Source organism: Anopheles merus, chromosome 3R (genome assembly GCF_017562075.2).
Source record: "Anopheles merus strain MAF chromosome 3R, AmerM5.1, whole genome shotgun sequence".
Lineage (NCBI taxonomy): Eukaryota > Metazoa > Arthropoda > Insecta > Diptera > Culicidae > Anopheles > Anopheles merus.
Window position 1 is genome coordinate 8646174 of NC_054084.1, and position 25337 is coordinate 8671510.

A 25337-nucleotide genomic window follows, 5' to 3' on the forward strand; every position below is an offset into this window, starting at 1 on the left:
CATGCCGCCCAGACCCAGACCACCATCCTATTAGACAGTTTATGTAGCTGGGAATTTCCTGCCGGAGCGTAACATCCAAGCGGCCGTGTCGGCAGAAAGATTCGTACAACGTTCTCGGAAAACCCCTGACAACTCTTTAAGCAACCGATTCCACTTAATTTAACGCATTTACGCATGAAATTAAACTTTAAGCAATGGGAAATTGGGAAATTGAAAACAAGACGTTCGCTGGTGGTTTGCTTTGGTGAATGAATGGCAGTGCCCTTTACATCTCAATAATAAAAGCAAAAAATGGAAACAGCAAAGGCATGCAAATGAGGTGTGTTTGTGTGTTTGCGTGAGCCAGGCCCTCACTGGCATCGTTTCGAGGTGGGCTCACGCTGTCCATTGTACGAACCACGCTTCGGGTTCGGTTACGGAATGTATAAATAATCGTAAACCGTTCCACTTTTAAGATTGTATATGCGTTTCCGCGTGTGGATCATATTCGCAGCGCCCATGGCCCATGGTTGCAGATTTAGAATTCCTCCCCTTCCTTGTACGAGTCTATTTCGCATATCAGTTCGCAGAACGCCTCAACAGCACTCGGTTCGGTACAGGCTCACCTTGGCGCGAGCGAATAAATTACTCCCTTTGGCCTCGCACAAGCTACTACCGACCCGGTGCGGCTCTCCAGTGTGGAAAGGCTGACAATCGACTTCCGAAGGCTATGGCGAGGTGCGTCTACGGTAGACGAAAACAGGCGAAAAGGGGTATCAGGTAATGTCCGTGCTGCTGAAAGTGCTGAAAAACACGAACGCTCACATATAATCCCATGCACCCACATGCGGGGAATAGACAGAGCCGTTGGTGAGATGAAGCAGAAGGGGGCAAATGTGAAACCATGCTGAAGACGTCATGGGCCGGGGTCCAGGGTAGGTGGAACCTGTTGAAAGTGTTTCATAAATCAAACGGAAGCCCTGGATGGAAGCGCTACCAGTTGCTTGCTTTGTTCTACTACCACCACCATCACCACCACCACGCTATTGGGAAGGTGCCACCACCTTTCGCCGGTCTGCCAAGCTGTCAGGATGTGTACGTGAGGGCGACGACAATCACGTAAACCCGAGGGCGGAACATTAAGTCGACGGGGCGAAAAGTTACCCACAACGACGGGTTGCTAAAGTTTAAAAGGAAATTTGAATTATAAATTTGAAAAAATCCAGTTTTATGTTGCAGGTTGCATACATATAGGCGTTTTAACCAATTCTAGTCCAAACGCCTAGATGTATGCAACCAGCGAAACTAATTAACTTTTCAGCGCTTCGTTACACTCTAATTATTGAAGAGATTTTCTTAAATAAATTTTAAAGTGTTTAAGGGCATTTGGCACTAAAATCTTTGTCCTTTTTGAGAGTATTCCCAAGGGATGATAAACTAAGACATTTAAATTAATTTACAAGTACCTATACTAATGTTTAAAACATTAATCCCCTTAGGATTGGACGAATCTTTCCGATCAACCCTCTTTAAAATATAATCTCAACGTTTAGCTTGCACGCTTCTCGCTTGCACGTTTACCCGTTACACATAGCCGTACCACCTTACAGGCACGTCCACATACCAATGGGAAAGGCCGAAGCACCATCGGTTCCCAAGCATGCACACTTTGGAATTGAAAAATGCTAAGCGAATGGGAAAGGAAAGCACAAATGGAAGAGAAAAAAAATCTACCCAGCACAGGCCGGTTGGACGAGCCTTTTCACCTTTCCCATGCCATCGCTATTTTGTGCCATCACATCGCACGAATCAGAAAATCGTGCCAAATCGTGCCTCGACGGTGTCATTTGGGTTCTGTCTCTCTCTCTCTCTCTGTCGTCCGCGAAATATGTCGCGATGTTTGTCCTGAGCAAGTGGTTTGAAGCAGCACCGAGACCATAGAGTTTGAACATTTTTCTAGTCCCACAGTGTCTGGAAAAAGGTGAAATTTAGTTGGTGGAACATAGTAGTTACAGTAGCACAAGCCAGCACCACCTCACGGTGCCTTATTGTTTGATGTGCCGTGCAAGGGGGCGTTCAAATGTTACCGTCGACCGTGGGCGGTTCAAAACCGTTTGCATGGCTATGAATGATTAGCTTCAAATCACCTGAGCGCCATCAATCATAACAAAGAGGCCCACACACACACACACACGTGTGAGCGAACGTGGGTGAAACGAAAATCAAATGTTGACGGGCTGAGGTTTTTTGTTGTTTGGTTCCGCCTTCCTTTCCCTTTTCAAACAAGAACGGGTCTCAACGCGTTCCACGTTCTCAAGTTGTATTTTAATTCCATTTGGTTGCGTGCATAAATGTAACTTTCACACTTGTTTCGCCCTAGGTGACACTTGACGCATATATATACGCGTTTATATTTAACGGTGCGGGGCCACATGTTGCGTGTTATGCTCGAGTTGGCGATTGTTGGTACAACCTACATGCGCACCGTTTGATCCGCCACCGTGGGAGGCAGTTTGTTTCTTTGTTTACGGCGCGACGGTTCAGGCTCGTGCTCAGAAACGTTTAAAGGGAAAAGGTGTTCCAAAGCCGAAACTGTGGACGTTTTCCAGGATGTTTGTGTTTGACGAGCCAGTTTTGAGCGTGTTACGAAGCCAAATCATTCATTTTGACGGCGTGATTTAATACACGAAAGCGAAGTAGCAGATATCGCGGTGGAAAACTTTTACGAAAGACGTATCGATATCGTTCAGGCTTAGGCTGTGCAGCATTAACATAATGTCTATTCCGGGTTTTTTTTCTAAATTAGAATAGTCTCAAGGTCAAACGAACACGAGATATTAATGGCTACAGAATTAGGGTTTATCTGTTTCCCTTTCCGAAATAGAAAAAAAAAACATTTTGATTACCCAAAGAAACAATCTGTTGACCTGCGGAGCAAAATACAGCCATTAGTACTATCTCCAATCCCTCCCCTCAAAACACAGCTAGAAAACCCATCCCAGCGAACAAGCTGTTTATTGATGGTTCGTTCCAATTTGCAGACGAATGGTGAACATTTGTTGCAAATCGGCGTCGAGGGCAACAAAAAAACACAAAACGAACATAAAAGTTCGAAAATACCGGCCGACTCGATTTCCTTCGGTTTGGTCTGCCGATGAACTCATCGCCTTCAATTGCCTTTCGATGGGTGGCGCTGATGGGTGGATAAAAATTGATGATTTCCGGTCCTCTGCTGCCTTACCGATCCATCCGATCCAATTCGATTGGGACGCAATGAGTTCGATAATGGTTTAATTTAGAAATAGGCATAATCATGTGATTTCTTTTCCCTCTAACGAAGGTTCCGGGACTTGTGAAAACAAATTGCGTTCCTTTTTTCGGAAGTGCTTTACGATGTATTAAGTTATCAAAAAGGAAACAGGCAAGAAAAAAACTCAACTCCTACGTAACATTCCATTTCGCACATGCGTTTTGTTACGCACACGAAATGAACAAAAATGTTGCAACGAAAATAAACACACACATAGATACGCCGCTCTCGATCGCCAATGCCTCGCTGCCGTTACGACCGCTGAGTGTGCCATCGTGCGCCAATCGTATACTCTGGATGTTTATTTATTCACTCCACCCTGCAACGGTGATGCGGAGATGTTTTTTTGAAAGCATTTCAACCAATTTCACTCTTGCATCTGTTTCAACCAAGCGATTACAGTTGCCTCAATCTGTAACAATCTTTTGACGCGGGAGCATGTTGTAATTTATCGCACCGTGTCTTGCGTGCAAATAAATCAATTTTACGCACGTTCAAAATCACATGAAGTGCTTTGAAGATTGTGACTTTAATTCGAAATCGGATCCTTTCCAGAGGACTTCTTTAAACCCAATCATCAAACAGAAACTATTCTTACTCCAGCACGCTTCAGAAGAGCACACAGCAACTCTGCTGTATCGTCTCGCCACTTTGCTCCCGGGGTGAAACACATTTATCATTTATCAGAAGATTGAATTCGATGGTTTCCTTGCGCTATTTGCTTCGAAAACCACCATCCTTAGCGACGATCGAGTTGTCCTGGGGAATCAATGTCCCTCTTTTTATCTCTCTCTCTCTCTCTCTCTCTCTCTCTCTCTCTCTCCCTCTCTCTCTCTCTGTCATTCCAATTGGTTCCACCAGGACCGTTTATCCATGGCTCCATGGTTTGTCGGTGTTTGTGTGTGGGTTATCTGTTGTGCAATGATTCTTCTTATCGTTTGCTGTCCTCTCCGATCTAACCAACCTTCTAGGGGCGGTTGGATTGTTGTTCAAAGTTGTCATTATGTTTGATCAGCCCGGCACCGCCACCGACGCTGTCCCTGTGAATGGGTTACGCGCCAGTCCCCAGCAGTCTCTCAGCGGCGAAGGATTATAAACCCCCCCTCGCTGGGATTGGAAACGGAAGGAAGACATCGCTTGCCATCAGGGCTCTGTTGCTTCGATGTTGCTTTTTGTTCTGCTTCCTTGCCATGAGTATCACCCGCCGAGGGTATCAGAGTTTGAAGAAATTGAATTTCCCATCAAGTGGATTGCATCGAGTGAAAGCAGTGTGTGCGGTGACCGATTCTATCTCCAAACCCGACTACAGCAGATTGGACGGGTGGAGCGAGAAAAAACGAAACGAAACCAACGGTGCGGGGATAAAAATAACGTAAAGAGGCGAATTAATGAACGAAATTGATAAATTGAAATGGTGGGAAAGTGCGCAACACGTGCGGTGCAGAGATATTTCTGCGTCAATCTTTGTTTTGACTGTTTTTTTTCTGTGTGTATGTGTGTGTGTGTGTTGGTGCACTCCAAACAGTTTCTCCGAACGCTTTCATAATGGATGGATCATGATGTTTTCTTTGCCCTCGGCTGGGCGGCTGTGGTTTCCATCCAACGGTCGGTCGGTGACGACAAAAGTGGCAGAAGTGAGAAAGAGGATCGGTTTTAATCAGAGCTTAAATGGAAATGGTTTTACGTGTCCTTCTGCTACGGGAAAATGGTGGCAGAGAGCATCGCATTGCCATCGCCAACGATCGTATTATTGCAGGTGGAAAACAATTCCTTAGAAAAATACGACACTACGCTCACCGCCTCCAGTGGATGGTGTGTAGAGTGACTTTTCATTAGAACAAATCGTTCTGTTGAAGTGGAAATGGACATTTTCCATCTTCAGGTTTAAAGTTGTATATTTTAATGAAAATAAATTGATGTGACCTATTAAAGAAAAGTAAATGCATTCGGGAAACAATCTTGTTTATTATTCCACTACTTTAAGATGATCACTTTGCGTGAGTGTTTAAGGTAAAGCATGCAAAGCTACTTTTCAGTAAGATATTATTTAAAATCCTCAAGAAAATTACTTCAATTGGAATGCAAATGATTTCTTCATATCCAAACGCAAAACCACCGATTGAAACGATTCTTACGCACCAATACAATGAGCCGAAATAGATTTGAAATATTTTTCCTCACCACCCCGGTATGTTTTTCTTCCATCGAGCGTTAGACAAGGGAAGGGCGGAGGGTGCAAAACATGCGTACATCTTGTTCGGTACACGTATTTTGTTTTGGCGCGTGGCAAAACTGTGAACAAACCACACAGCTCTGGCGATGTATGGTGTAGTGATCGAAGATTTAAAATAGCCTAGTTCAACCGACCCAAAACCCGGCCCGAAAGGGCCAAGAGCAGGGTCACTGGTGTGCAGCAGTGGCAGGCCGGCTGAACTCTGAACTTCAAACAATCGGTTCACCTTGGGGCCCGTCCCGCTCTAGTCTACCGCGGCCCCGCATCTCCGGAGCGAAACCAATCAGCACTAAAACAAAATCCAGCCGCGAGTTTAAAAATAGCAAAATACGCCGCAGCGTCCAAGGGAAAGGAAAAGAATTCGGCCAAAAGCGGTGCATACCTAGCACAACATCATGCCCGTTGGTGGCCACTTCCACCGAGAAGTTGGACTGGAAAAAAGAAAGAATTGGCTAGAAGCAGCAGGGTACAAATATTTGGACGCTGTATTTGCCCGGCTTCATGTTTTCAATTTAAAATTAACTTTTAATTGCTATCAGCTAATGGCCGTGTTTATCAATACCTTTAGGTCGGAGAGGAGGTGGGTGAGGGACAAGAAAAAAGTAAACCATCTACAGTTGGAGTGCGAGAGAAAATCCGAAACCTCAGTCTAATCTCTACCCATTAGACTTATTTTTTGCTCAAGACAGACCTTTTCTTCGCTTCGTGAGTGAAAAGAATGGAATAAAATTGGGAAAGCAAGGAAAACTAAGGCTATAATCCACCAAATGAAAACAAGCGTTTCTATTGGTTTCGACATGGAGGTTAGCAGAGAGCGAGAGAGAAAGTAGACATTTGGAATTTCACAAGAAAATTGGTTCCAGAGTGTACCGTCATCATCATCGCGATCATCAGTATCATCGCGATAAAGCTTAAACATGGAGGAGGGGGGCGGAAAAACCTTACAGTGCACAAGATTTGAATCGCCGAGAAAAACCAGACACACTCAACAAGTCAATGCCGGGAACGCCTCCTCGGGTAGGTCAAGCGGCGTGTCTAAGCTTCCAGCAACTTATCCGTCCTCGAAAATCATCAACCGAACACGGCCGGCTGCCCGGCTTTGACCGGCCACGACCTTCCACGTGTCAGTGTGTGTAAATGTGTGTGTGAATGTTTAACTTTTTAAGTGATGCGTTTAACCTCAACCGTTGTTCGTCGGTTTCCAGGGAGAGGAAGAGAATATGTGAGGAAATTTTAGAGAGGCTACGAAAAACAACGCCAAGCTCACCGAAAAATGCCGTCCAATGATTCTCCCTCTCTCTCTCACACACTCTTTCCCGCTCGCTTCACTCACAATCTCGGGTTTGTATCTGTGGCGCTTCGAACCGTCTGTTTCATTCAATAAGTGACCGCACACGGTACGAGGGATCAGGACGGGGCCCTGCTGCAGGACGTGAAGCCAACAAAAAAAAAATATTTGACATTTTCTCTCACTCACGACCGCCACTTAATCTTGTCCATCCATTTTGAGGTTTAGTTTGTTACGGTCATTTGAAGCTCGATGTAACGCCCCAACCACAACCAACATGTGTGTGTGTGTGTGTGCTCGCTGAACCGATTCCCGGATCAGATTTCAAAACCTTCGAACCGGCGTAACCGTACTGAAGGGATAGGAGCAGGATGAATAGCATCTCACCGATGGGTTTTACGGTAGCACAATTAGTCAACGAACTCTGTCATTAGAGAGCGAGAGAGAAAGAGCAAAGCGACAAGCAGAAGGAGAAAGAGGAAGAGTGCGTTGGTCGTGATGGTCTTCATCCGGTTACGGTTTGAGTGATTGGTCATTGACAGCTGTTGGAGCAAGGAGCAAGCAACGCTGCAAATGGTGCCCGCTTTAGTGCGGGTGATGATACTTTTCTTTTGCCACATTTGCTCGGATTTGTTGCTCGGGTGATTGACGAAAGTGATGGATCTATTTAGTCCGCTTAGCAAAGGGAGGCGCTAATCCGTGAACCATTTATTGGTTTGCACTGTTGCTTTGTGGCGCACCATCAGCGGGGTGTGAAATGAGATGACTTAGAGTTAATATAAGCTCATTATACGACGTGGTAGAACGTGAACAGAAGACAGATGCAAACGGTAGTAAGATGAAGGAATTATAGTTGAATGAACTGCGCTACCTCATGCGCATCGTGCTCATATCGAAGTAAGCTCTCACAATCAAACGCAAAACCACAAAATGTACCGACAGATTACTGTGTGTCTTGAGGAGAGAGGACTTTCCCGAGAGCGAAAAAATGTAGGAAAAACTCCAACAATCGGAACAGCAAAACTTCTAATGGAAGAATAGCAAAACTTATCGGAAAACTACCGAGGATACCCCGAACCGGCGGAGTCGTCCTTATCTTTGCAGCAAAAGTTTCTCAGTCCCCTTACCAATCCAGTCCCATCAGCTCTCTCTCTCTCTCTCTCTTTCGGGAGGACACAGCGTGGTCGGAAACTGTCCGCAAACTTTACCGCGCTGTTCGTTACACTAAATTTCCTCCCGATTGTAGGTTAGGGCGGACTGGGGGTTGGAAAGTTACATGTCGTGTTGTACACACACACATGAGGAAGATGGCAACATACACTTACTTAAATGGCATTTTGTGAGTGTGTGCGGATGGCTGGGGACATCAAGGATGGAAGTTATAGGGGCTTTGCTCCAACTTCAACTCTTCACCGTACCCGGTGGCAGTAACTTTGCCATTGTAACTTCCTGATAAAAGGAAAGCAACAGGCGATTTTCCTCTCCATGCGCTACTCCCCACTCAGCTCCCTTTCTCTCTCACTGACCCAGAACGAAGTCAGGAAGGAGGCGAGGGATAAAAATGAAACCCAACCACCCACCTCCCTTCAAAAACCATGATCGAATAACTTTTCTGACCTTTCGGTTTCACCCATTCTGTTGACACAAGTGATTACGAGCGTCGATCTGTTATCATCGGCAGCAGTGTGTCGTTTCACAATCCAGCGTTCGACAAAAAGTTGAACCAAATGTTGCCACCGTCCTAGATTAGGCAAAGGTTTCCTTCCACCGAGCTACCGAGGATGAAACAAAAACACGAACACAGACACACACACACACACACACACACACACTCGTTAAAAAGGGCATTGGGTGTTTTGCTAATTCGTATTCTGCTAGTATCACCTCAGTTTGCACGTCTCAGTTTGCCACTTTGTAGCTCATTCTATGCACGCTCACCCAGCAGCAACTGCCGGCAAAAGCAACAGGGTAAGAAATTGAATCATGCGATGCTTTTCTCGACGACTTCTTACGGGGTACGCTTACCACCGGTTGCACTCACCGAAAAAAGGGGCCATATCCCGATGCCACGTTCGGGCCCAATTTGCTTCGAACTCGATTTGATATTCATATCTCATTGGGTCCCTGTGTGTGTGTCGGCCAATCGGAAGTGGGTAGCGTTTACGCCCGTCCGGGTCCGGGCTCCTTATTTCCGGTTGTTTGATGTCGAGAAAGAAAAATAACACTGTATCCGCGCACGTTCGCTGCGCCGGGAGAGACACACAGAGAGCAATGCGATTCTCAAAACGAGTCTATGATGGGATCGTAAAACGGGTGAAACACGAGTAGTGCACAAGTGGTATAAAAATATGCAAATCATCACGTTTTGAAGGGCTCCAGGAGAGAGGAATGGAATTGAAAGCTATTCGAAAAACCATCGAGTGAAACCTCGTTGAGACGACGAAATGGCTATATCTTACACGTCGTCAAGTTTCGCCTACGCCCGACTTCCGACGACTCACTTCTTGGCGACTGGCGTTTTGGAACGACCTCTTCCTTGAGGAGGAACATATCATCCGGGTTGCACGTGCCCGTGTGTGTGTGTGTGTGTGTGTGTGTGTGTGTGTGTGTGTGTGTGTGTGTGTGTGTGTGTGTATGTTTCCTCCTTCGCGAAAAGGTGAAGCCACCTTTCAAAACATGTTCCAGGGGTGGCGCTATTTGTCGGTGTGTGTCTTTCTAGCTTTCCTTACGTAGCCTCCTGTAGCATGCTATGGGAGACATACAACGACCGCGTAGTAATCGGAAAACACATCAACATCGCCATCATCATCAACATCATCGTTCGTCGCCGTCGTCGTCGTTGTGAGGTATCGGTTTGGTGGTACCGTTTATCGGTGGCTCGTTAGCGTGTGCGATCTCCCACCTTAAACGTGTATAGTGTGTTGTGGTGCCATATTCTTCAGGAAGTTGTCTAGCGGTGATATGGATGTGAAATTGCGAAGATGCATCAACGGGAGAGCGCCCCAACCGTACCTTATTGGCGAGGGTGTATAATGGGTCGTGAAAAATTGGCTCCCGCGTCGGAAGATTTTGGTCGATAGATCAAGTGTGTTGTGTGTTGATTTTTGGGTCTGATGTTTGTCGAGTAAGTGTGTTTGACGAGCGTATTAAAAGCGCACAACAACCTTAACACACTGGAGCTGATGTTGTTTGTTGAAGCATTATTACCCACCGCTCTTAATGTAGGTCGCCGCCGGCGCTATTTGTTTTCATCTCCGATAAAACCTGTCATGTCAACGGCAAGAGTCGCCCATTCTTTGGTGCTGCACTTTTAAAAAGATTTATACCTCCTACAGTTCATTAACCAATTCGCGTCTGGTGCAGTCAACAATAAAGATTTTTACGGTCACACTGCATCGCTGCACTGAAAAACACCAACACACCGAGAGAGAGCAGCGAGCATGAAATTCATCATAAAACACGTCTCGAATGATTTATGTGCAACCGTAGTGTTTTGTAGAAGAAGAAAAAAACAACCAACACTCAGACACATCCAAACACACGATCACGTGCCAGTCGCTCAACAAAACGACGTATGACTGACGATCGTGTGTCAAAATACGAGCATTGTGTGCAGCAGCCGCGCGGTAGCCGCAAAAAAAAATCCCCACTCGGTTCTTGCACTCGTAATCCCCCTCCTGGGAGGAGGCAGCCATGTCAGAATGGGTGGAATATTTGCATCATGCATTGAAAAATTCATGCCCCACACCCTACAGCACGGGCATCCGTAATCTCGTTACTTATGAAATAGCGTTTTCGCGTCCGTCGGTGAGATGTCAACCGTCAATCTGTTTAGCTTATTCTTCGGCAGCGAGCGGGATGAGGTCGTTGTGCCTGTGCCTTGCATAGTGTGTGTGTGTGGTGCACGCTAACGACCTCAATCGTTGCTGCTATTTTCGGTGTGTGTATGTGCTCACGCCGGTTTGTGATACGCTACGCTACAATTAGAGTATTCTCAATTCTTGGATTTGGAGTTGGAGAGCTACAAAAAAAAAACCTGCGGCTCTTAACTTACCCACCGGAATCAAGTTACTCATGTGCACAGTGAGTCTTACAGGGTTTCCCACGATTTATTGGTTGGTTCCCATCATTTTTTGGTGGGTTCCCATATTTTTTTGGTGCGTTCCCACGATTTTTTGGTCGTTTCCCAGAATTTGTTGGTCCAATTGTATTGATATCCAATCGGAAAATACCAATAAATTATGGGAACGAACCAAAAATCTATGGGATACGACCAAAAAATCGTGGGAACGCACCAAAAAATCATGGGAACTGACCAATAAATCGTGGGAAACCCTGTATCACAACGGGCACACAGCAGAAAAAAAGGAACCGTTCCAGTGAGCGATAATCTAACTGACAGCGACAATGATCATCATTGCCAAAGCCGATTCACGATGGTGTCATAAATCCTGCAAACACATGTTCGCGGTAGCTCCCGCAGAAACGGATCCAACGGGGCCGAACATAAACAACGGGCAGCTCGTTGAAACATCGTTTATTTGGCTATTAAATTGGGCCGTATTTTGCCAGTCAGTCGTTGCCATACACCACGACCCCGGAGGAGGTTCACCATGCCACCGTGACAACGCAAGGCGCAACGGAAATAGATTTCGCTGAGAGAAATGCAAGCAAGAACGAGAGAGAGAGAGAGAGCGAGAGAGAGAGATAGAGTTCAACAACAACAACAAAAAGACAAACCGAAACCTGACAGACGAGCGAGCGAGATGTCACCCACATGGGATGGAGGGAAATAGATAGAGGAAAAAGTCGTCACATCTAACATCTTCCTAATAAACAGTTAACGGAGCGCTAACAGACCATGAACGTCGACGACGACATTTGGAGCTTCATGTTTCCTTTCCCCTTGCAAACATGTTCTCCATGTAGTGTGGAGGAAGGGGAGCAAAGTTCGGCCCAACCGACTGGCAACGGCAGCTTTACGACCTAATAACTTCCGCTTTTTTTATTTACCAAAGCGGTCAGTTCATCTTGTCCTGATAATGGCAAGCTCTTCTAGAGTGGGAGAGGCTCGGCTGATTTCTCTGCTTCCTAGAACAAAATGATTGTCCTTGAAGAAGAACGAAGCCTATCCCTACCACCAAGGAGAACTGTTCGATTCCTAATCAAACACGTGCCCCCATCTGGTCAGCTCGGGATGTGATGCGGCTAATCTGGAGCATGTCTACATCAAGCATTAGGAGCGCCCAAGAAACGTCCATCTTTCGGATGGTCTAACGTTATCACTTTCGCAACTTCACATGTGACTGTGACGCATCGCAGACCCTTTTACCCGAACTTTATTGGAACCCCATGAACGTACGCGTGTTCTTTCCAGTCCAGATTCGACTTATTGGATTTGTTATCCTTGCCGCCTTGGTCTGCCAAAACCCCCAAAACACGCACGAGCGAACCAATCGAAACGGGCAGCACAGCCGTCAATCGGTGTAGGCTTTTCGTCCTCTTCACCACGGTACCTTGCCGCCTGCCGGAAAAGCAAACAAGCGTGTCAGCGCAAAACGCACACAATGCCGAAACACACGATAATGATCAGGGACAACGGCTTCGGGCGGAGCTCCGATGACGTGACTACATTTTTATCCATCCAGTTGCTGGGCCATCCAGCAGCCCCCTCGGCGTCCCCAAATCGATGAGAGCATCACGATAGGGCCGCAACGATTACGACCGGGATAGTGTTGATGGAGGTCCATCGACGATTAGCATCATCATTCCGAGGACACACGGCGACAGAGGGGAAGAACCATTCTGTGAGACACAATTTCAATTTGCCGCATTGGATAAATTCGTTTCGTCAAACTTTTGTTCAAAATTCTAGGGTTGTTTTCGGAGCGATTTTTTTCATTGCTTTGTAGGAGCACATTTTAAGAGCCCTTGAAGCGATGAGACGATACCCTCCGGCAGCAACAAGCTGACATGGGGAGGCTGTCCCTTGCCCACCTCCCGATTGCCGGCCTAATGGATGGCAATATTTTTGCTGATGTTTCCGTCCGATCGTTTCGATGACGATGGGTTAGGCTCGCAAAGGGAAGGTCGGCAGTGCTCTTGAGCATGTATTGCTCGAGGAAGCTGTTTCGGAATGGCAGATAACGCTGAAGAGGGCCATTTGTGAATGGTTTTTGTGTCAGTTTTAGATCCCTTCTAAATATCCTTAGGTTCATGGGCCGGGTTTGGGTGTATTTTTGAAGGAGTATTGAAGGCACGCATGATAAAGCGTTTCCCCGAACTATCCTTTCGTTTGATAGTGAATAATGTGATTTTAGTTTCAGTGTTCGCTTCTCCAACAAAAAAAGAAGCTATGAGCCAGTTACGCTTACGTACGCACCAGTAACGCCTAAATGTATGCATTGTGCACACGTGCGTTAGCTATTTGTCGTCCCAGCGCTTAAAAATACTATCACCTTGTCAGCGTGCAGTGACAGATGGTATTCCTAAACACGGTTACCTTCTTCACAGCCCAGCGACAGAGCATACCGGGAAACCGGAATTAAACACCAGATGGAGAACGGGTTTCCGTGCAAACACACAAGCATCCAAACACAACACACATGCACACAAACAAAAAACGCACCTGTTTTCCCTCACCGTGCGCCAGATTGATCGATACCATACTCCAAAATACATCGACCGAAAAGCAATCTCAATTGGTCGAGGGTCGCGTATTTTACTAACCCTACCGACGACGGTGGAATGTGTGCGAGTGTGTGCCAAAGCCGACCTCTGCCGGCACTGCCAAACCGTTGCCAAACCGAACAATAAACTACACACACACACGCACACAGACACATGGGCCCGACCATGATTGGAATTTATGTCCTGCATCTACTATTACTCCCGTCCCCGAGCACACTGTGCGTTCTTTCGTTCGGGCGCGGAAATAGTCGCTAAAGTCGCGCCGTACATTTCACACACCCACACATACACACACACACAGAGGAAAGCAAGGTTCGGATTATGTTATTGTTATTTACCACCCTCAATGGGCCGGTTGTCTTAACCTCCCTGTGCCACGGATCGCGCGGAATCAAATATTTTTACCCATGTTTACAGTAAAATTGCCGCACGTTCTGAAGTTTGGAAAATTTATGGACCACGATTAATGACATTTCCCACCCCGAGGTGGTGGTGGAACAATATGTGATGGTGGAGTGGAATTACATTTTCCTACCATTTTCTTCCACTGTCTTTCGAGCGTAACGTGTGTGTTTAGCTCTCGTAAAGTCACCAGCATCAGTCACCAACAGAAGTCAACAGCAAGCAGTGCGATTGATTGTGAAAATTGGAAAACTATTGACGTCCCACAGCCAGACAATCGCTGCGCTACTGTTTCCGCTTGGGAAGAAGGAGGCCAGAATGAATCTGATGCGAGAACGATGCGTCTATCTCGCTGTAACTATGGTGAGAAGCTTCGACAGCTGGACATGGTGCCTAGTAACCGGGACCGTTTACGTACGGTCTTGCTCGGGGATGATGGATCGTTGCTCCACACCCATGGTGATGGAAAGCTGTGCTGATGAAGATTGGTAGACCGGTGTCCGATAGGGGGGGGGGGGGGGGGTGTAGAAGAAGAGCGGCAACCGTTTTAGATTTGGGGCCACTGCTGTCAGCACGATGATGAGGCACATTATGACCATCGATTTACGATCACCACATCACCACCGCACGATGATTCACGGTCCCCCGGTGGGACGGCCGGTGTTAATCGTCATTCCATTGGTTCGAATCATCATCGCTCGCCTCGAACTATGAAGGTGTTAACTATCTGATTGTCGCCCGTTTGTATCGGTTTTATTTACACCAATTACAGGCGACCAGCAGTTAACCTCGTTGCATGATGTTTATTGCATCACTAATGCGGATTTAACACACTTTTGCAATCGTGTTCGGTAAAACGATTATGCTAAAAGCGCTATCCGAAAAGATTGGAGGATTTTCGCCGAAAGCATGCACAAGCAACCGACAAATATGATTTTATGCAAATAAGGATAATCACCTTTGCGTGTGCGAGTAGATACGAAGAAAATCGTTCAAGATTAAAATGAGATTGAGGCATCACCATAATCCATAGACAAATCGGTAGAAAAGCTTGGGAGAGATACTGTGTGGCGGCTTTGGAAACAACCTTAATCCGGGTAGCTTTGCTTCAAAAGTACCTAACGAACACGATAAATGTGATTAAGACGATGAGATATAACGTTAAATCTACATCGCTATGGGTGGATATGTGCACCAATTTATTTACTATTATTACATTTAGCTTTTATACCTTTTCGCCCCTTTTTACCATTACATCTATCTGCTTGACCTATAAAACGCTGCGTTTATAAATCCACCCGCTTGCGATCGAAAATCATTTATCATTCGGTAAACTAATCGCTTTCACCGATTTAACAATTATGTTTTCTTTTGCTCCATTTTGCTGTAACAGACACAAACACACGATATTCGCCAACGGCAATGGATAATACACAAAAAAGCACACACACACACACACACACGCAAAAAACCCCAATCGAAATTGCTAACCGATTCGATCCGGGAACTAGGAGCGCAGCGGGTGATTCTGTGGGTGTGGGTTGCATTCTGGGAGCGTAAACGGCCACCGTTTGGCAAATGTTTAAACCACACACACACACACAAACCCGTTCGTGTGAAGAATGGTAGAGAAAAAGGACAAGAAATCCACCCCTCATCCTCGTTCGGCGAAGAGAGATAACAACCGCCGGGTTGAAGTGAAGTGGAATCCGGGCGGGCACGCGGGAGTAAAATATGATCTGTCAAAACAAATGCTATTTTTAGGACGAGATTTATTTTTCCCACTCGGTAGTTTATCTAGCGAAAGATTGAACTGCTACCGTGTGGCTGCATCATCATCATCATCATGAATGGCGGTAATAGTAAGCAGCAGCATCATCCTCGATCGGCTGATCGGCGTCTGGGGCTCGCAGTTGCGCCTCGCTGCAACACATTACAGTGATGATGCAGCGTCATTGATTAAAAGTAGCATCAGCATCAGCAAGACAGTCGGTTCATCATCATCAGAAGTGTCTGGTGCCTTGCATGCCCGAAACCACGATGCAGACACACGGAACCGAATAATCTCCCAGGTGGCGGTCCAATTGGAAGCAAACGGGAACTTAAATGTGATTGGAAAAACCACCGTGCGAGTGTGTTTTGCCGTGTCATCGGAGATTTCAGAAAACCATACCCAGCTAGCTCCTAGCCAAAACGGAGTGAATTGAATGGTTCGTGATCTTGGTACTTCTTTTCCGAGTGCGACCTTTACCTTTTGGGTCACGTACGGTATGGATGCCCCCTTTGCGAAGTGCTCGGATCGTTTGTTACAAAACGAGTACTTCGTGGTGGACAATCGGCATTCGAGGCTAGCAGAGGGAACGGCAGGCAAGTGACAGATAACAAACGATCGACCATCGTCGTTGGCAGTGAACGTGCCCGGAAGTGAATGTATTCCCCGTTTGTACGTGAATTGCATTTTCGGTAAGGAAAATCTGTTTTCCATTGCTTTTGTACTTCACCCACTTTTTTTCTTGCCGCAAAACGTTTTGTGGGAATTGGACAATAGGAATGGCAAACAACATATTTATTCACCTTCCTTCCGCCCTGTTTTTTTGTTCGTTCGCTTACTTGCATTCCTTTATCACATTTCTTTCCCCAATTCCCTCGAGCAAGATGGCAAAAGAGGCAAGTGATTTTTGGATTTCAATTTCCAATTTTTGCTCCCAGTCAGCGCTGTTGGAGGCACGATTCCCACGGCAAGACGCCCAACATATTGGTCCCGTGAGACACACACGTTCCATCCAGCCGTGTCCGCCATGCGGGAAGAGAGCTGGCGGATCGAAAACTTCTCCGTATTACACGCTCAATTAAATATGACATGATACGGTCACTGTGCTGTGCCTTTCCCGGCTTGGAGTGTGCTTTCCCGCCCTCACTAACTTGGAATGCCGTGCCGAAATATGGTGCATAAACGAACACGAATGCCTGAAATGTTTCAGGCACGCCTTGGGAAGTGTGAAGAGAGAAGTTAGGTTAACGGAGTTTTTTTTTCCCTTTCCAGTTGTTGGTGGTTCTTTTGCGCTAGAAATGCGCACCAGACACATTCCAAGCTTGCTGCTTTATGCGGACCATCATCAAATCCGAAATGTTCAACTTCTCAATCGGGCATGATGATGATAACAGAAGGTCTAATCGTTTATCGAAATAGATTCCGAGTACGAGTTGGTCTGTAACTTTGTCTGGGCGACCGTCTCTACGTTTGGCTGCCTTTAATACCCCCGTAAGGAGTCACAAACTTCCAAACGGTGACGAATAAAGTACCATTTTTATAGCAAATGTGAAAGTTTCACCCAAAAATGGGTCTTGACTTCTCGCTCCAAACGAACCGCCCCTTCCAGAGCTCAACTCCCCGCTACTATGAATCATGCAGCACTTATAGAGCATACGTTTGTCGGACGGGTAAGATAGATGTTATTTCCCTTCCAGAAATGGGCGATCTATCGATGAACGAAAATACCATCCGACTGTGCGTTGACGAGTTAGCAGCATGGAGGAACACAAACACCTTTGGCTCTGTTCCGAAGTGGCAGTGGGTTATAAATATTCCACAATGTCCGGAGGTGCTGGCTGTATTTTTCGGCCCATTTTACGTTCCCCGGGTTTTTCTTTATTATTCATTTTGGATCCACATCCAAACGACCCGTCGGTGATGTTTTTGTTGACCCATCTGGCAAAATGGCAATAGAGGCTTAATGGATGTGGCTCTGGCGGGCCGGTTATTCCCAAGGGGACGACGTTCCATTTCAACCTTTCTACGGTAAATCTTCAAACTACCCCTTCTTTTCCGATGGGTCAAAGCTCTCAATGTTTGGCGTCGTAAAAACGGTTTAGAGCTCGACCGTTTGTATCTGTGTGTGTGCGAGTTGGGGAATTGATACGGAAATAAAGTTCTCGAAAGCAGGAAAGCATTGACACTTCTATCTGTCTGGAGATTGTGCTTCTTGTTGGAGTAGTTTTTGAAGGACATTTCAACTCATCCGAATGCACTTTTCCACTGGACACTGTGTTTGTTTGCGTTTCTGTTGATGATTCTTTCTCCAATCGATGAGCATTTCAAATGCGAGCGTCTTTTGAGTGGGTAAACAAATGTTATAGGCGAATCTTTGGAGTTTAGAAATGTTGTTTTACAAAAAAGTGTTATTCCGAAAAAAAACTGAATGCTTCAAACGTATTTCAGTTGTTCAATTTCATATTAAAGTTAGAGCATGTTAAAATGCTTTCAAATTATTAGTTCCGAATAGTCTTAAAGCGCAGCTCCAACGTCACAAACCTCCATGGAAACCTTCAACATATACCCAATCGAAATCTCCAACCTTGGCCACAAGTACACTCGTGGGCTAGTAAAACAATCGCAAGAACAACGGCTTACCAGAGAACTCGTACAAGGGTGCTCTACAAGATAAAGCACATCATTACGTCAAGATTCACTCAGTATCTCACTACCATTGCCGTCATTGAGACCAGATTTTCATGCCCGGACATCGGCTAGCCCGGATCGGTGCTGCGGTTGCTACTGCTGCTGGGCGACAGCAAACAAAAGAGCATGTCATGTCGGCTACAAGAAGCCACGTCCATCCCGTGGATGGGCGGAGGACATTCCATTAAAGCGCATTCTGCACGGAATAGGGATGTGTTGTTTTTTTCTGCTGGTTTTGCTCACGCTCTCTATCTCCACCACGCTTCTCTCTCTCTCTCTCTCTCTCTCTCTACATGCTAGTCTACTACCGCCGGAGCTACATTTCGAACACCGGAGTGTCCTTGTCGGCGTCCTTGTCTATTGTACCGTGTACCACTGCAAGGGATGTACTTAAACGTCAGCTAATGAGCTGCCGGATCGTAAGTTGCTCTACCGTATCACTGGGCACAAGCCGTTCGGACGTGCGGCACTTCGGGGTGGATGGTTTGGTTTTTTTGGGGTTAGTAATCTTCCGGCTTTTCGCTATCTGGGCACGGATAAGTGTCCACTACACATAATGGGTTTGCTGCTGAAGGCGATTCTAATGCGTTTACTGGTTTTGTAATAAAAGGGTTATAGATAACTGCCTTTATAGATATATGTAGAACAAATCAGGCAATTCAAGTTCTAAAAACAATTAAGATCACGCTAGCTTAAAAATGTGTGTGTAAAGCGAAAGATCACAACTGATTGACTGTGCTTTTCTATTCTATTTGGACTACAGTATATTCTCTGAGGATTTACCAATACCTTAAATCCATAGACCTGTTTCACCAAGATAAAGCCTCTGTGTGATGTTTTCTGTAGCGAAAACGAACAATGAACTCTATCGAGAAAAATATGTTTTTTGGCATATCCAAACTGTTGTCTTTCTAACTGGCCTACCAATTCCAGGTAGTAACGATACGACACAGATGCCATGATGTCCTTGCAATGCTTGTGCGTGTCATCATAATACGGGCAGATTGTCCGGACATTTTCCGATCGGATATCCCGAGCAAGTTTTTCCTGCTTTCTGAGAACACCCTGCAGCCTTCCATCATGAGTATTCAGCACTCTATTATGGTCATGCATAGTAATGCTTGCTGCGTTATGTTCCATTTTTGTTGAGTTATTATACCTCTCTACATACCTTCGTAAATCTTGTTCCAACTCCAACTCCGCGTCTTTATTACTCTAATGTTAGTAAAACTATTCAGTTGGCTCAAAATAAACTCATCTCCATTATGCAAACAACTATTAGACCCTCTACAATCCACTTTCGTTACAAAGGAACATGGAAAAATCCGCCAGCTGTGGCTGTGAAAACTTTCCCACTGCTCTCGGACGCTTCGTTGCCTATTCCGTGGTTTCGCACCCTATTCCAAACTGCTTATCTTGCTTCAACACAAGCTCAATCAGTTTTGGGGAAGTTTAACTATTCAATGGCCTCAAACGAAGGATACGGATTAAATGCACTTGGCAAACTACATTTGCATTTTCGCGATAGACTCCTCTGCAGACTCCTCTGGACTTCGCGATTTTGTGCCGAGAAGAATGCTCTCGAATGTCCTCACAAGTTGAACAGCTCAGAATCTGCTTAGTGTCATTACTAACACCTAGCTTTTAACCCTTTCTTTCAACTGGAACCCAACATTCCAAAGGCAATTCAACATCTCGTTGAAAAACTTCTAACAAGAAAACTTCAAGGCCGGTTTTTAGTGATTTAGTTCTACTTTAGGGACATTAACTATCTCATTCCCGTTTTCGAGTTCATCCCAAACTTATGGGATACACTCCGTATCCTTGCTCGAGAGTGATTTATGCCACTCCATTTGCCGTTTTCAATTTGCCACCATTTCAATTTGTACCACTCGGCAGCTGACACAGATCCGCTTGACCCCCTTTCTTTTCGCAGACAAAACTGTAGTGACTAAAAAAAAATCGTTCGCTCCCTTCCTTTGCCACGCAACAAGAAAGTAACGCACACAGTTTCGACAGTGACTCTTTCTCTTCAGGGCCTTTGATAGTCACCCCGAAGCGGTTTTGGAACGGGGCACGAGCTGCGTAAAAGTACCTAAGAGGACACGCTTGTCGCACGCTGCTTTAGATCTTACCATCAGATTCGCTTATCTGTGACTCGTCGTTGCCTCACTCAAACCGGCAGCTCGTTTCGGCAATCTCATCTGTCAGCTTGCACCCCCTGCAAGACATGGAGCGGCGGTGTAGCAGGCGGCCGAGCCCGAGCTAGGAGCAAAGTGAGGCGGAGTCATAAAAAATCGTATGTTTCAGTTAGTTAAACTTTATGGCTACGCAGGGAGTGAATATTAAAGTTAATGGTGCTCGGTTTTGTTTACAAGAAGATCCCATTTCCCGCGAAAGTTGAGCATGAAGGGAAATGTGTGCTGTGTGCGCGCCATGAAGCATTGCCAAGCACTGCCGGTGTACGGGATGGACGACTGTGAGGTCGTCGGAACGTCGCTGTGGGCCATTGAAATGCAAGGCCAAGGTAGACTGGTGAGGCGTTTCCAGGGAAACGGTCTTGCTGTGTGCTATGTGCGGAGTGATTTTCTCACTTTCGTTCAAATGAACTTGGCTAATGTTATTCGCTCGATCTGGTTCTTTTTGGGAAGATTTCCATGTACGCTTGTGAATAATGAAATTAGCTTGTAAAATGATGATTCATTTACAGGCATTGTTGGTTAGTACTACGGATATAACAGCAGAACTATCTGCCAGTCTTCCCAAAAGACTGACTCTGTTCAAAAATTTTTTTTTAATACGTACTAAAATCGATGCCTTAATCATGATCAAACATCTTTTCTACAACGACTACAATTCAATAGAAGCTTAATAACTGCCAATTAATAATTTCTCATAAACCTCATTTTCAGCAAGAATGCCAATGATCATAATTTTGCATCCATCGCTGCCATCAATACGGTTTGTAAAGAAACCACAGTCTAACTTTCATTTATTTCCCCTTCAACATCCTCTCATGCTTCAGCCGGCATCAGCCTAACGCAAATGGTCAGAAGTTATTCGTTATTGATTTTTTGCTTTATTTCATTGCTTTCTGAGTTCTGCTTACCCCAGCAGCTACGGCTTCCCTTTGCCCAAACCGCACCAGACCGATCCGAATAAATAATCGCCGGCCAGCGGGGTTACGGTTTATCATTTCGATCGAAACGAATCACAAATCATTTGCAGCAAGGTTCGGGTTTCGTTAGGCTGTAGTCCACGATGTGGGAAGATCGAAACGAGCCTAACGCGTAGCGCGACTCAAACCACAAGTCTAACCAATACGAGTACAACTTGCCGTACTTTAAGCATCCGCTTTTCATCCTACCCACCCAAATCCAAACCGTACTCGGCGGGACAACTTTTATTTTGTAATCTGCAAAACCAACCAATTATCGTGAACCATTTGTTGCTCTGCTCGTGATGGTGCTGCTGGTCGCGAAACGGGCATATTTGTTGCTTCACTGCTAAAAGCCACCGTAACTCACCGGGGTTTGAAATGAAAAGATTAGGCAGCACTAACCTTACGCGGCAGCACCAGGAATACAACCGGGTCAATAATTTTTCTCTTCCCCGGGGTTCATGTTTAGTTTAAGCCAACGCCAGCCACTGCTGCTTTGTGCATGTCGATCAACATAAAGCCACCACACCACTGCAGGTGGCCCCCTTGTGACGGTACTGAATTTCGTGGCTTGGGCACCTTGTGCTTCTTCTGTGTGTGTGTGGATTAGAGAGCGAGCTGCACCTCGGAATCTCGGGAAAGTGCCCTACAAAAGCCTCGCTAGCCTCTTGCTTCCGGGCAACTCGTTTACCTCGGCGGGCGAAGATAAGGAGCGAAGGCAAAGTTGGCAAATTGAATATTATAAATTTCACCTGCAGCCGTTTCCGTACGAGACACGCCCCAGCCGCTGAACACACGGGCGCGCGCGCGTGTGCTGCAAAGCGGTGGAATGGAAAGAAATTAAATTTGCTTTGGCGTTATTGATTTTCGGGAATTTAATTAATTGCTCACTTACGAAAGTTGTGGCAGGAGAGTTGTCTTGCGCGGTTCCCTCCAATCCAACAGGAATTTTACTGAGAAAATAAAGTAAAAGCAAACACCATGATTGGTATCGTTGCCGGAAACATCAATTAAAAAAATAACAGGCTCTTCGGGTCTTTTAACGCTCGCCGGGAGTAGCTCCCGCCAAGCAGCCCGGAAGTTGTTGGCTGACACTCGAAAAGGTTATGTCACAATGTCAAATGACTGACATTCGTCTGAGAGGCCTGAGGGACCAGCAGACCGACATCTTCACATTTCTGAAGAAGCAAGCAGCAGGCAAGGGGTAATTAATATTACCGTAAATTACACCAATCCACACGAGGGTTCTTAATGTGAGGCGTCGTATGAGCGTCAGTTCGGCGACCGAAGAGCCGCGCCAGGGAATTCCCTTGAAAACTTGCCCTGTACCGTTCAGGATCGATCCATTCAGAGATCGGTGCCCCTTCGCTTCGGGTGCTCTTTTTTTTGGTGAGCGCGTAGGTGATATTGACATTTTTTGCTCGCCCACCACCCAAACCGAGCGCCAATGTGCTGTTGGAGAACTTCTGACGGAGTACTAAAGCTTCCGATGGTGAAGGGATCGCCGTTTGATGTGGGTAAAAGTCGTTAAATAAACTGTCAGTTTCTGTGCGTCCTTTGCGGGCGCCGTGGTCCGTTCTCCCTCTCGCACCGTGTCACGTCATGAGATTAATCGATTTGTGTCGTGATTATGAGCTATCTCTCTGCTCAAGTGATGGGGCTCTTGTCGGATCGTACAGCGCACAAAAGGATCAAGACACCACACTCCCTTCCAAGGTCCCCGGTATCGATTGGTGCAAGTAGTGGGGCCTTGCGAACAACAACGAGCGAAATCCTTCCAGAGTGTATCCAAGTGGCTCGTTTGCCATCGCTAGCGAGCTAACCTTTCTAACCCGAGGGCAATTCTTTACACCCGAATCCCGAATCGTGTAGCTCCCCAGTGCTCGTGCGGCCGTGAATGGAGCTTTATCTTACCGGAGGCAGACTCCGGGACCGGGACAGGTATATCGGGTTTCAGAAGTAAAGTAAAGAACGAAGGGAGAAACTTCTTCTGTCGGAAGCAAAACCATGGCTAGCTATTTTTGTGCTACTTTTTATTAGATTGAAACATTTTCTGCTGAGAAATTTCGTTACACTTTTCATGCAGAGCAAAAACAAAGTCTGACAAATCTGTTTCCTTTCACCTCGAGCACGAATCGTGCATGAAGCGCAGATGATTTTTCGTTATTGATTTTTCCCCCATTCGAATAAAACGGGTACTTACCGTCGGAAGCTCACACGCTTTTGCTGATGAAAGGTAACACGGAAGCGTAATGGTGCAAAAGGTGATTTCTGATGGTAATGGTGTGGGTGTATGAGTGGGGAGAGCAGGAATTATGGCCACTCGTTTCTCAACTTGGCTCGATTCGGTCATTCGCTTGACCGTTGGAGAAATTCCCCAAAGCAAAGGGGGGAAAACAAGCTGCTGTTGACCCGACCGAAGGGGAAGGGTTTATTTGGTCAAATGTGTTTACCCCTTACCCTCACCCTCACAATTTCCCAGCTCAATTCTTCCGATCGAAAGCTTTTCTCTCGGGCAAGTTCCCCACTATCACTTTTTTCCGTTCGTTTCCGTTTGTTGTCTTCCTCCACCCCGGACAAAAAAAAAGGTTAGCTCCCTTACGGGGTTTGTTTGCTGGCCTATCAGACAGAAAACAATGAAGAACAAATAGTGCCAACCCTTGGCACAACACCACCCTTGGGTTCCCCTTGGGTGAGTTTCCTGCAAAGCACTGAGAACACGTATCGGATGACGTGGACTGATCGTTGCACAGGTTGGCTGGCTTTGACCGTGAAAGTGTAACCTTTTTGAGTGATATTAATGGGTTTACTTAGCCGTTCTTTTTTGCTTTTAGTTTCACTTCCAAAGGGATGAACAGGGATACTCGTCGAGATTGGGGCCACTGTGTTTGCGGATGGGTGCGAAAGGGAGTGATGAGAGCAGCAGGATAGATTACCTTATAAGCAATCTAATCATCGTACGGCAGAAGCGAAAATAAAACTGCTTCCGGTTCTGCAGCTTCATACTGATGCATGCTTTTCATTCTCGTTTTTCTGCAGGTATGCTCCCGGAGGAATAAACCCATTGCAAGGACTCTAAGGAGGTAAGGATCAGCACAGAAATTGCTTGTGAATGGTCGGTAGCAAACTTTATGGAACAGTATTGAATTTCATTCTTTAAATAACAATTTTCCAAATTTGAGTTGGTTATATGAGTTGGTAGTCAAATACTAACATTCAATCCATCTAACCAACGCCAAGCAATCAAAACAATCGGCTCGTATATCACATTAAGCAGTGGCTCATAAACACGACATGAAATTTTATGAGGCGCTACGCCCAAAAAACATGACTCGATCAAGATTCTGCACGTCTTTTGGCCTGTAATCGTTTATGTATTTTTATGAGCTATTTATTCGCCTCCTCGTCTATCTACGCTCCCGTCCGTACAATCAGATGCGTTTCACTTAGAACAACTTCTTATGCAGAATCATCAAACACACATAACAAGCAGGCGCGCTAATTACAGCCAACCATTCTGAGACTGAATAAATAAAGCCATCCCACCACAAGCCACAGTCACTCGTGCTCGTGTAGAGTAATTCAATTTTTCTTCTGCCTTCTGGAGTGATGAAGCCAAAATGGGGATGCTCTTGATACACGTGTGTAGAAGGGGGCAAGCATAGAAAGAAATCTTGCCACCGCAAAATCAGACATTTGAACGTGACCGAAATGATGTTTGCCGAGCGCTGTCCTAACAAACCATGAATGAGCATGTGATGAGCGAATCATTACGAACGAATTATGGTCACTCGGCACGATGCTCTAGAACACATA

At 45.9% G+C, this 25337-nt stretch overlaps 1 protein-coding gene across 6 annotated transcripts in view; it reads left to right on the forward strand.

Moving 5' to 3' along the window:
• The window catches only part of LOC121596473 (mucin-5AC), an 89691-nt gene that overhangs the window by 19739 nt on the left and 44615 nt on the right, over positions 1–25337 (forward strand). For all 6 annotated transcript variants that reach the window (XM_041921461.1, XM_041921466.1, XM_041921463.1 and 3 more), the window contains exon 3: positions 24561–24604. The gene's annotated coding sequence lies outside the window, so the exon portion shown is untranslated. The remainder of the gene's footprint in view (positions 1–24560; positions 24605–25337) is intronic.